The 12,855-nt window shown below is 41.4% G+C and overlaps 1 protein-coding gene across 1 annotated transcript in view; it reads right to left on the bottom strand.

Annotated features, from left to right (window-relative positions):
• Positions 1 to 12,045, bottom strand: part of RASA3 (RAS p21 protein activator 3) — a 170,994-nt gene extending 158,949 nt beyond the window's left edge. The window contains exon 1 of the mRNA XM_059839625.1: positions 12,026 to 12,045. The gene's annotated coding sequence lies outside the window, so the exon portion shown is untranslated. The remainder of the gene's footprint in view (positions 1 to 12,025) is intronic.
• Between the last annotated feature and the right edge of the window lie 810 nt (positions 12,046 to 12,855).

Raw genomic sequence — 12,855 nt, 5'->3', positions numbered from 1 at the left:
CTGCACTGAAAATTGGTCCCATTCTCAGGAGACAGACAATCACTTCTTGCCTCTGCCTTCCCACCCCCATCCTCCAGCTGTCCCTCCTGGAGCGGCTTGCTGCTTCATTTGTGCACTGCCAGCACTTCATTGCGGGAACTGTGGCCTTCAAATTGCTCCTGCCACTTCATTAACACCATCAGAAACAGAAGCATTTGCTGAACAGCATAATATTGATAATTCCTTTAATTTGGTCTCACCATCTCTGCCAGGCTTCCACGCAACAGAAGCACTAAGAGCAAACCTGGCCAAGCTCTTTTAACAGCCTGCATGGCACAAGTTTCATTGCACTTTAAGGCTCCTTAGTTTAAAGCTTAGCACAAATTAGAATACAAATTAACAGGTTACAGTGCAAGAAAGCACAGCTTTAACCAGGCATGGCTTGCATCTCCCAGAGGACAACACACCTTGGATTTTGGGCCAGCTGGTATGTAGCAAACGGAGGGCAGCTGTAGCCTGGCTACTCTCACATAAATCCATGTGAAAACACACAAGGAAAGACAAGCAAAGAGGGTGTAGACCCTCAGGAGGTACTGGTTACCCACTGGCCACAGTCCCTGCAGCTTTTCTACTTTCTGTCTTTTGCAGCAGTCAGTCTCTCCTTTGCTACATATGTTCTCACAGCCCTGAAAGTGAGCTTCTTGTGTGAAGCTAAAGTGCAAATTATTTCATCTTTGCTGCTGCTTCAACTTCCTAACTGTGTTTTGCAGTACTGATACATCCTGTATCACACTTTTAGAACACACTAGCAGTCACCAGCCAAAGCATTTCAGTGTCACAGCTACATCCTAGGCTAGGCAAAACATGACTAATAGATTAAACAACATGAAAAGACACACAGGTTGGCAGATACATGAGCTGGCAGACACACAGTAAGGATACAGACCTGACTGGTGCAAGCTCACTGTCACTAAGGGCACACTTGGAAGCAGCTCTGTCCACTGCACTGTTAGGACATCAGCTGAAGTGAGTCTTACTGTGAAAAATCAAAGCAAAATTTGCAAACATCAGCTAAAGAGGGTATAAAACAGATCACATTATAACACTAGTCATGAAAATTTGCAAAAGTTTGCAAATCTTCAGATATGGGAGAAAAATAAAATTCACATTTGCTGGAAAAATCAGATAAACAAAATTCCAGCAAATGGGTACAAGTGTAAAGAGCCAGTCTGGACTTGAATCAAGATCAATTTAAAGTACTTCAGAGATCCAATCTAAATGTTTTGCACAACAAGTTTCAGGCTTTGATTTTGTGAGCTGAAGGCAGGAACCCATTTCCTCTAGGCTGCATGCAACTAATAACAGCTGTAAAATGGTTCTGGCTGCCTGACAAGGCATACCTTCATCCTCTGACCTTTCTGAGAAAAATACCAAGGTTGGCATAGACGTACTGGCACATTTTTTCCATCATATAACATATTATGCTGATGCAACTAATCACTACACTGTAAACACAATTTTATTTTTATGTTTATAATTTCTCAGACTCATAAACACTTTCTGCTATGGAGTTTATTAAAATATACATTTTTTTAAAATCTTGTTTGTAATTCAGAGTTCTTATAAAAACAAGAATATTTTGAATGCTATGTTACCTCCAATACCAAAGACAGACATTAGGGTTTGACATGCTTGGGCTCCATGTTCTGTGCAATGAAAATTTCCAGTACAAACACATGCCCTACTTATGAAACCAACCAGGAAGTTGGGAGAAAAAATGACACCAACTTGGGAGTTTAAATGATGTGCCAAAATAAAATATCCTGTTTACAAAAGCACTCAGCATTCTCAGACAGAAAGCAAATAAAGAAACCAGAAGCCTTCTTTTGTTGGCTAAGTATGGTTCCATATCTTAATTAGATAATCAAATTTGAATAAAGATGTTTGCCTCCGTTTAAAAGTGTTGTTATCTGACCACACTTGTAAATGGCAAACAGCTCAAGCCACTAAAATCAAAGGGGAGGCTAATTGCATTAGGCTAAAGCATGCAAAGGGCTTGACTTTACAAGCCCTTCATGTACAGAGCTCTGACTGCCTACAGGATCAGAGCCTTACATGGGGATCTGAGACCTTCCCGGTCCTTTCAGTTCTATTCTCATGCTTGAAGAGCTAGGTTGCCATCTGGCATAGGCTTGCAGCAGCTGCACAAGATAAACTTGAGCAGAACATATTGGCACAGGAGTAATTAACAATTAGAGGGGGCAAGTACTGCACATTACCTTATCTAAACAAAAGCTCATGGGGAGTCTACACCCCTGAGTACATCATGATCATCTATCAGCTTTTCAGCTGCAGAATTTATTCTTCAACCTTAGGGGTCTGGAGAAAGCTTCATCCAAATCATTGCTCCCAAGTATATTCTGGGCTAAACTTTTAAGATTAAAGTTTTGGTCTTAAACTATGAATGCTCCAGTATATATACACACATATAAACTATATAAAAACTGAAAAAGCTTTTTTGATAAGTTCAGCAAAATGCCTGTATTTTTTTAGTTTATTTGAATGTTATAGTACTTTCAAAGCTGCCCCCAAGTAAGCACTCTGTTTAACTGAAAATACAATTTGACCCAATCATGCAACTGAAGAAATAAACTTCTTTTTACAGAAGAAAACAATAACCAGTTCACAAGTTGGAAGAGGTATTTAATGGCTTTAGAAAGACTGGCAAATTATTAAGTATCATATTGTTCACAGAAGTGGCTGGGATCTTTGCAGATTTTTCCACATGTGTCTTGGAACATGTATTGAGCAAATTTCTCAACTAGACACAGAAAATAATTTAGGGTGGAAAGGACCTCAAAATCAAGTCCAATTACAAGTCACAACCATCCTGCCAAGTCCACCACTAATCTAAGTCCCCAGGTGCCACATCTACACATCTTTTGAATACCTCCAGAGATGGTGACTCCAACGCTTTCCTGGGCACCCTGTTCCAATGTTTGTCAATGCTTTCTATGAAGAAATGTTTTCTGATATTCAATATAAACCTCCCTACAACCTGAGGTCATTTTGTTTTGTCCTATTGCTTGTTACCTGGAAGAAGAAACCAACCCCCACCTGGCTACAACCTCCTTTCAGGCAGTTGTAAAGAGAGGTAAAGTCCTCCCTCAGCCTCTTCATCTCCAGGCTAACCCTCAGCTGCTGCTCATATTTGTGCTCCTGGCCCTTCACCAGCTCCCTTGCTCTCCTCTGGACACTCTCTAGCACCAGAGGAAATTTTTCATAGTGAGGGGCCCAGAACTGAGGTGTGGCCTCAGCAGTGCTGAGTACAGGGGGACAATCCCTGCCCTGCTCCTGCTGGCCACACTATTGCTGATCCAGGCCAGGATGCCATGGGCCTTCTTGGCCACCTGGGCACTGATGGCTCAAGTTCAGCTGCTGTCACCAGCACCCCCAGGTCCTTTCCCACTGGGCAGCTTCCTGGGCACTCAGCCCCCAGCCTGTAGTGCTGCAGGGTGTTGTTAGGACCCCAGGGCAGCTTGTTGAGCCTCATATAATTGGCCTTGGTCCATCAATCCAGCCTGTTCAGACGCCCCTGCAGAAACTTCCTATCCTCCAGCAGATCTACATTCCCATCCAATTTGGTGTGCTCTGCCGAGGGTGCACTCTGTCCCCTCATCCAGATCATTGATAACAATATTGAACAGATCTTTATATGTGGAGGAAAAGACAGTTTTATCCTTAGACCATGGAAGTATGTGTTTTCTAAGGTCCAGGTAAGGAATTTTTATACCATGAAAGTGAAAAGCTCCTTTAAAGTCCAGCTACTTGTGACTTGCTTGGTCACTCTTGTTGAGAGTGACCATGTTAATCTGACTGTGGTAAATGTGTGAAGTTCTAGAAAGTGATTTTCAAATCCTCAGTTTTCACAAGGCCAAACAACTCAACTTAGTTGAGTCCAGTAGGACTGAAAGCCCAGACACAGGACTGAGTTCATTCAGAAGAGAGCAAAGGCTGCTTAGATTTGAGATACTGGACGGGAATAGAGACAAGGCTGCCCCATGCATGTGGTTTTGTGTTTAGACAGGACTACCAACTCTACTCCTTTTAATCACCTCTCCCCCTCCTGCTTTGGGGATTAAACTAGAACAACTTCACACATGCAGTGACCATTACCTGTGATTCTTGTGCAGAGCAACCCTGGTCTGTATGTACAACAAAACCATCCTCACAGGTACATCAGGTTCTACTTGCATGTGATAACTGATGGATTTTGTACATTTGGAGTTACCATGCTTAGAGCAAATATACGTCCTTGAGCAGTAAGCCTGGACTATCCTGAACATGCATGAGACCTAATGCCCATCCATCATCAACATCCCAAGTGCAATAACTCTCACAAGTTTCTGGGTCTGCATCCTGGGTGTCCAGGCAATTTATGCCGCCTGTAGAAAATGCTGCCAGCAATGCTTCGGGTCTCCAGTCTAACAATGAACACAAGAAAACACAGCATCTCTGAACAGGTCCTGCCTCAGAGACCTTTGTGCCAAATTATAATATCCCCAGTGTCACATAAAGATCAGTGTGATCCTCTTTCTAAGCCTCAGTCATTTTTTACTAGCTGCTGCCAGGCAGGAAGAGTGGAAACAGAACAGCATGCAGAAACTGGATCTGCCGTAGCCAAGAGATTTCCTCCTCCAGGGGAATTTTTTACTGGTCATTTTCAAGCCCAATTCAATCTCCTACATCAATGGGAAAATGAAATCTGATAAACTTGACAAAGCTGATGATGAGAGACAGAACCTGGTACCTCTCTGAAAGTCACTTCCTAGATGCACCCATTTTCCCTCCAGCCACAACATTTGGGATCTATAGGAGCCTCAAGCAGGTTTTGATCAAGGTCCAGGTGGACATGTACATGCCAAGAGGTTAGCTGAATGCTGTACAATCAAGAAGTCAACAGGTATTGGCTTTGCCAGAACCAAAGGGAGGCATCACACATGCCAAAGGTGAGTCAGTTAGCACATTTAACAGTAAAACACACTGAGGCTGGTTTGCTGTGCTTCCAAAATAGTGCATTGATCTAGAGACTGGAACAATCAAGGCAGCAGTTAGAGAAAAAAAATCCCTTCTTGATACTCTTGCCAAACCAACAGAAATGCCACTTACATTCTTACAGTTAACATCCAAATAACTGATCACATTTCATCACGAAGAAACATGTTGCTATTGCCTGAGGCAAGCACAGAATCTACTAAGGAACCAAATAGGAACAAATGAGATATTAAGCCTGAACTTGACTAGCAACATTCCAGTTCCTACCATATTTTGGGGGGGGTTAATATTAGGAGGACAGATTATTCTATGGAATTTGTTACTTTCCTGTGAATTGTATCTAACTGTAGAAAAGTGCAACTCAGCAACTCAGCAACTCAGGACAAGATTTATCTCTCTGGCCTCTGAAGGACAAGGTGGGGTGCTCCCTGTTAATATACTGAGGAATGCAGCACAGGACAAAGACTTGAGACTGAGACTGACAAGACAAAGCCTTGTCTCTCATAAAGCTAAAAACCAAGAGTATTTTCAAATTTATTTTCAAACTATTTCCAAACTTCCAGTATGTGTGAAAAATTCATCAACTACTGATAAAAAATAAAATATCCAAGGAATGGAGCTCTGTCTGCTTAGCCATGCTGAAGAGGAGCTAAGGGCACTGATTCTGCAAGAGGCATCCTCAGCCCCTGTGACTAATATGACTCAGTGGCACCTCAGGTACTGTGGAGTGGTTGGTGTTTGGTTCCATGAATTTAGACTAAAGGCATTTATCTCCATTTGCTCATCACAAAAAAGCCCCTATAACTATTTGTAAGGTCATCACATACTGCGAGAAATGAGGACTGAAGAGTGCAAGTTCTACCTTTATAAAGATTGCTGGCAACAAATCAGAAGATATTCTCTCCCCAGATGAACCTTGGTATCCATTTATTTATCTTCTTTCTGGATGAAATAAAAAAGCCAGACAAATTCAACATGGCCAAGTGCTGGAGTGATCAACATACCGGTTTGAGGAATACGGGCCCAGTTTGCACATAATTGACTGCTCCGAGACCGGTAATCCCGTTTAACAGTGACCCCTAGTGTTGTTCGGCAGCATCTTTGCTTTTTCTTGGGTGTTGGGCAAAAAAGATCAAATAAATAGTAATAAAATGAAGCTGCCTTTATACCACAGAGAAGTATCAACAGTTCAGCCTCTGTTGTGGATGAATGGAATGCATCTCCGTCAAAGCAAAGAGGCGGCAATATGTTTTACTGAGGTAAGGTAATAATTTGACAGAGTTCAATAAATTCCATGGAATTTAACAGTGGTTTAACAAGGTTCAGTAAGTTTGATGGTAAGGCTCACCTTATTAATTCATGCATGGAAGAAAAAGGTGGGGGAGGGGGACAGAAGGGAAGGGAGAAGAAGAGGGAGAAGGAGAGGGGGAAGGGAGGAAAGGGAAGGGAGGGAAAGGGAGGAGGAAAAGGAAAAGGAAAAGGGAAAGGGAAAGGGAAAGGAAAAGGAAAAGGAAAAGGAAAAGGAAAAGGAAAAGGAAAAGGAAAAGGAAAAGGAAAAGGAAAAGGAAAAGGAAAAGGAAAAGGAAAAGGAAAAGGAAAAGGAAAAGGAAAAGGAAAAGGAAAAGGAAAAGGAAAAGGAAAAGGAAAAGGAAAAGGAAAAGGAAAAGGAAAAGTTTTAATTCCGCAGTAACTATTGAAAGCTCTAAAAACCTCTTAAACTCACATTTTCTACTTAGAATAAGAATCATTTTGTAAGTTTTCAGTTTTCTGAAAACAGCAGAAATTCCTTCGCACACAAACCCTCAGCTGATTCGAAACTTTTACAGTAACACTAGAGGGCAGGAGAACAGCTTTTAAATCCAAGTCTTGCAATTTCAACTCTATCTGGCTAAAGACCTGCTGAGGAACGTCTTTTGTAAGGGAAGAAAATAGAAATGAGGCATTTCTCTTCTTATAGACTACTTAAATCTGTTTTTTATCACCACATATTAGCACAAGAAAGGTAGTGCCAATTTGAGCTAAATAAATTAGTTTGCAATTAAATATCCTTTCATAAACACTCTTTATTTTTAAAGCATCTCTTTATTCATTTCACTTATGCAATCTTTACTGGAAGATTTAGTTAATGTTTTTTTAGGCTTCTCCTCCTCCAGAAAATAACTTTTACATATTGTTTTATATATCCTAGTCAGTTGTAAAGAGTTCAGATTCACTGAGCTACCCTCCCCATCTATATGTTGAGGACCACCAGGTTCTGCTCTCACAACTAATTTCCTAGATAGTCAAGAGGAACAGCCTTCTCTGGGTCCTGACTGCTGTACAAAGATGTGAGAATTAGTGTCTTTGAACACAGTATTTCACAGAATCTCAACGTGGTTGAGGTTTGCAGCCACCCTTGTAGGCCAGGGGATCCAACTCCCAGCTGAAGCAGGCCACTGGGAGCTGCTTGCCCAGGTCCATGTCCAGATGACTTTTGAATATCTCCAGGGACAGAGACTCCACAATCTCCCTGGGCAGCCTCTCGCAGTGCTCGGTTACCCTCACAGTGAAAGTGTTCTCTGATTATCAGATGGACCCTCCTGAGCTTCAGGCTGTGCCCATTGCCTCTGCTTAGCATTGCCCCACTGGGCACCAGTGACCACAGTATTTATTTATAAGAAGCAGAATCATGCACAACTGCTTGTCACATCAAAGCATTTTAAAATGTGCAGTCTGGCACTAAAACAAAGAAACCAAAACCAGTCTGAACCTCAGATTAGGAACTTCTGCAGAAGCCAATGCTGTTTTAAAGTGGGGGTGCATAGGACCCCCCTAACCAAGTCACAGGCTCAACACTCGGTCATGGGAAAAAGCATGCTCAAGTCTCAGTCCTAAACAACGCAAGTGTCTAGGGACGTAAAATAAAGAGGGGATTCACACCATGAGCACAAATCTGTCAAAATGCAAATGTGATCATGCAAAATACCAAAAGCACCTGCAAGAATAGTCATTGTGATCTATCTAATATCTAGATAGCATGAGAGATTTTGTCTACTTTTTGTCTGCTTGTGGGAACATGTTCCGGGTTTTTGTTCAGTTTTTTGTTGGTGGTTTGTTGGTTTTATTGCTAAAAAGTTTCCATGAAATGATAAAGTGTTTCTCTGACATGCATGCCGATGACAGCAACGACAGGAGTTAAAAACAAGCTGCAACAGCAGTGATTAGAGATAGAAGACAGCTTTTAGAGGGTAATGACAGAGACAACAATAAACTTGGAGATAAAAAAAAAATGCAAGCAAAACTAATCCCAAAGATGCTACAAAACTGCTTTTCAAGGAAATCAAAAGTATACATATTTTAGCTATTTTCTGTTTCACATTGATTGTTTCTTATGCAGCCATTTATTACATTTCTTTATGGAATTGAAGGACACAAGTGCCAAGCAATAGCATCTCAGTATAAGAAAGCTGCAACTGTCTGGTACAGTGACCTGAGAAAAGTAAAAGTTGTTCTCTGGATATGATTTCCAAATATTACATCTTAGCAATAGGATAATCGGAATCCATATCTCTTTAAAAATAAATGCCAACAAACTAGATTTCATGTTGGCTAATCAGAAAATATGTAATGGATTTCCTTGTCCATGCTAGTGCTGAACTGTAGTGCTGAGCAGTTCTCTTCCCAGTCAAAGGAAATGAGTCACAGACTGTAGAGCTGCTCAAGCTGCAGCCCATGCAAGATGTGCTAAGTCTCATAGGCAACAAAGTGATCACAGTGCTCCTACTTCACCGTCCCAAGGGTGAGAGAGCAAACTCCTAACCAAGCAGGCACAGCAGCAGACTCATCCCATATGCACATCACAAACACTCTACAGCAACTGAGACAATACCTAAATACAGCTACACTCCTTCATGTGGGGAAACTCATTGAGGTCTTAGGTAGACTCCATTACAACACATTTGGATAACTATGAGACAGGGGCTTAAGGTCTCATTCTAGTCAGTAGAAGTCTAACTAACACAAACAACAGAGTCCAGAGAGCCAGTCAGCTCCCCCCAGTGCAGACACACATGCTTGGATATTATTGATATTGCACCACTCACAACAGAAACTTCCAGGAAAATGACAAAATCTAGACTGACGGCAAAGCAAGCCTCAAGCACCTCATTTCCCTCCTGGTACATCTAGCTCAGCTCACTACTTCTGGCCACATAGATACCACAAGTCTTCTCAACAGAAATCTAAGGAAAATAAGATGTAAAAAAAATCTTAACAAAGCAGAAAATAATTCTTAGAGCTAAGTCTTACTTCAACACATACTCATACAATTTCCTTAAACATACATAGAGGAGCCTAACTGTAGTCAGTTAACATAGCTTTGTAATAAAAGTATTTTTTTGTGATGCAAATATTAATTTCTCTGTATTAAAATTTGTCCTGAAGGTGTTACATTTTATTGTGATCAACATGAAGAAGCAAAAGAATATTGTGTTATCTTCATTTCCTTAAAACAGCTTTCTCTTTTTTTGATTTCTGAGCAAGAAAGATGAAGCACCCTCAAACTCATCCTAGGCACTTCTGTTAGCTAAAATGGAGTAGTATTGCATGAAGGAGAGAAATCAGCATGAAAGAGGCCACTCTTCCAAAATTTATCTCTTGGAAAAAACAAAGCCAAATGCGATCTTGGTTGTTTTGATACGATCAATGGGATTCACTCATCACCACTGCAATGAGTAAAAATCTGCTGCAGAAAACAAATACCAAGATTCTTTATAGCAATAGGTTTGCATCATCTAAATAACTGCAGGACAAACAATGTACCAGCAGCAAACCCACAAAGGCTGTTTTTTTATCAACCAACTCACATGGCCCCCAAATTTTTTGCCAAGACCCAGCTTCTCTTTCTCCATAGTAACTCTAGTCCCCATCTACCATGTCCTTCTGACACAATCTCCAGTGGTGATCCTGAGCCATACACATCCTCACTGGGCTCCTGGCAGGCCAAATGGAGCAGGTAACTCCTTAGCTGGAGCTGTAGCCTTCCTTGAGGGAAAAGGGGCACTAGTCTGTCCACATCTCTCTAATCTTGACACTGACTTCCACAAAACTTGCAGAAACTGACTCTGATTTTGGGGACCTGTCAAACTTGCTTGATAGCGACTAGTGGGATGAAAGATGTTTGGAAGAGGTAGGCCTGATTTACAGCAGCTGTGTAAGCCAAGCTAAAATAAGAAGGAGGAAATTTAAATAAAGGCCTCACTTTAAGTACAGATTGCATTTTTGACAGCTCATGCAGCTCATCATGAGCAATCAAATAATAGAAGTTCAGGTACAGAAATATCATGCTAATAAGCTTAGAAGGGATGACACAATTTCTGTATGAAAAGGCAAGAATTCTGTAAGATAATTAAAGAATGCTGGTAGGAGACAAGATAAAGACAACTGCTTTCCTTTCCATCCTCCTCCCCTTCCATGCATGCCACAGGTGTCCTCAGTGGATCAAGTTCAGTCCATTTCCCCAAGCACCTTTTTTAGACCCGCTGAAAATCAAAATAATACCTTTTTTCAAGTTTAGCCATGCTGCAGGCAGCTGAGGGAGAGTCACACCCCATGGGAGCAATTCAGATATTCTGCCTCTGTAAAGTGGGGATTGCCAAGGGCTGCCCCTTCGCAGGCCTGCAGTTCTTATACACAACATTGGAAACAGGAGCCCACATGGGTTTGGGGTAGCAGGGTTGAAGAAGAAAAACGTCAGAATGAGGGCAGTAGATGGTCACTCACTTTTTCCACTTACCTGAACAAAATAGCTGAGTTAAGGGCTGCCTCTGAAACCTTCCAGAAAGATTGACACCCACTCCTGGGCTATTTCAGAGAGAATTTCTCCCAGCTCAATACAGACCTCCATTTCAGAGGCCTCACTTCAGTTACAGTACTCAAGCCAGAAACAAGGACACTTTCCAATATCAAAGAAGACCTTTTTTCATGTACAAACTGAAAGCAAACACGCTCACTTTTACTGGAACAAGTTTACCTGGTCTGGTGGAAGGTGACCCTGCCTATGGAAGGGTCACCTTGCCAGGGAGGTTGCAACTCGATGATCTTAAAAATCCTCTCCAACCTGAACTGTTCTGTGATTCTGTCAAACGTGCAAGCACCAAAGTGACTTGGAAACAGTAATTTAAAAGCAGCAGAAAGAAGCTATATGATTGCACCAGCACATGTCATGTCTACAGGTATTTTTAGAATAGAAGAAAGAAGATATCTAAAAGTAGATAAAAATATAGGAACTTACACAAAGTGAGAAAGTCTTACTATGACTGTGGAGCCTTCCACTTCCTGTCAAGATTTAAGATAATTGAGTGCAAATTTTTAAATCAATTTGTTTTAACTCTCTCTCTATACCCTCACCACTGTTAAAAGTATTATTAAGCAAAGTAGTAGGTATATCAACATCACTTAACCATTACAGTAGTTTTGCTCGTTTTGAACCTGAAAGAGAAACTTATGTATTATTTGAAACTACCTAAGATTCAAAATTTCCTTCGTTCACACCTAAAGTAATTTTTGAGCCTCAACCACCACTTCACAAAGATCTTGCTCTTCACAACATGAGGTGTCAGCCCCATCTATTTGCTCACATGCCTACATAACTTCCAGGGAAGGAGCAAAACAATGGAGTCTGTCCATAAGGGTGCTGTCTTTGAATGACCAGCTACTTCATGAGAGCTGATGTCAGAGCAGCTTCCTGTTGAAGAAAAGGGACTGGAGCCCACCTGAGCAGAGCCCCCAGGACCACACTGCTGTAGCCCCCAGCACAGCCTAGGCAACCCTTCCTCTGAGCTCCAGTCCCGGAAATAGCTCACTCAGATGAGCTAAATTTTCAGGGAAATATAAAAAAGCAGCACATAACACATGTTAGGGAGCAACATGAGATGATGTACTCTGCTTTGACAATGTAAGAACTAGACAGATGATAAAGGAGAAATAACACTCTCTATGTGCATTTCTGTACCTGCTTCACGTTCATAGAGCATTCCCTGGACCACTCCAAGATCCCACAGATGACAGGTCCTCTCTGTGCTTCAGAGCAGCTCCTGGTGACCTAGGCTGTTCTTAACTATCACCCACCCCCAGCAAGAGCATTTGCTTCTCTTCCAGCCCCCACACTTCCTGTGCATCTTTTTTTTTCTTCCCCAGCCAAGATTTCTATCTTACTGGTTAGCACTAACTCCTAATTTTCATATTTTATTTCATTTTTTTGTTCTGCTTTCATGAAGTTTCAAACTCAGCTTCTCAACTGAGATATTTAAACTAAAAGAGGGTAGATTCAGACTAGATATAAGAAAGACATGTTTTATGATGAGGGTGGTGAGGCACTGAAACAGGTTGCCCAGAGAAGTTGTGGATGCTCCATTCCTGGAAATATTCAAGCTCAGGTTGCATGGGACTTTGAACAATGTGGTCTAGTGGAAAGTATCCCTGCCCTTGGCAGGGTGGTCAGAACTTGATGATCTTTGGAGGTTCTTTCTAACCCAAACCATTGTATGATTTTTAAATTTATCTTGTTCTCTCTGAATTACTGCAGTTTGCTATCCTTGTGTCTCCCACTGAATAGAAACCACTGATTTCTGGTGAGTTATTATTACACCTGGTCAAAGAGAGAAATGCGCCACACAGGACAAATCATGTGCTCCACCACTCAACAGTTTAGAAATGTTATCAAAATCTCACTCAAACATCTTTTGTTGTACACAGACAGACCAATAAGCTGATGAGTACATATGCTGTCATTTCCCTACTGATTTCAAAGAGGATTTTAAACCAACAAATGCAATGAGTGGA

Source organism: Haemorhous mexicanus, chromosome 2 (assembly GCF_027477595.1).
Source record: "Haemorhous mexicanus isolate bHaeMex1 chromosome 2, bHaeMex1.pri, whole genome shotgun sequence".
In the NCBI taxonomy this organism is placed as follows: Eukaryota; Metazoa; Chordata; class Aves; order Passeriformes; family Fringillidae; genus Haemorhous; species Haemorhous mexicanus.
This window is presented reverse-complemented; position numbering and strand designations above follow the sequence as displayed.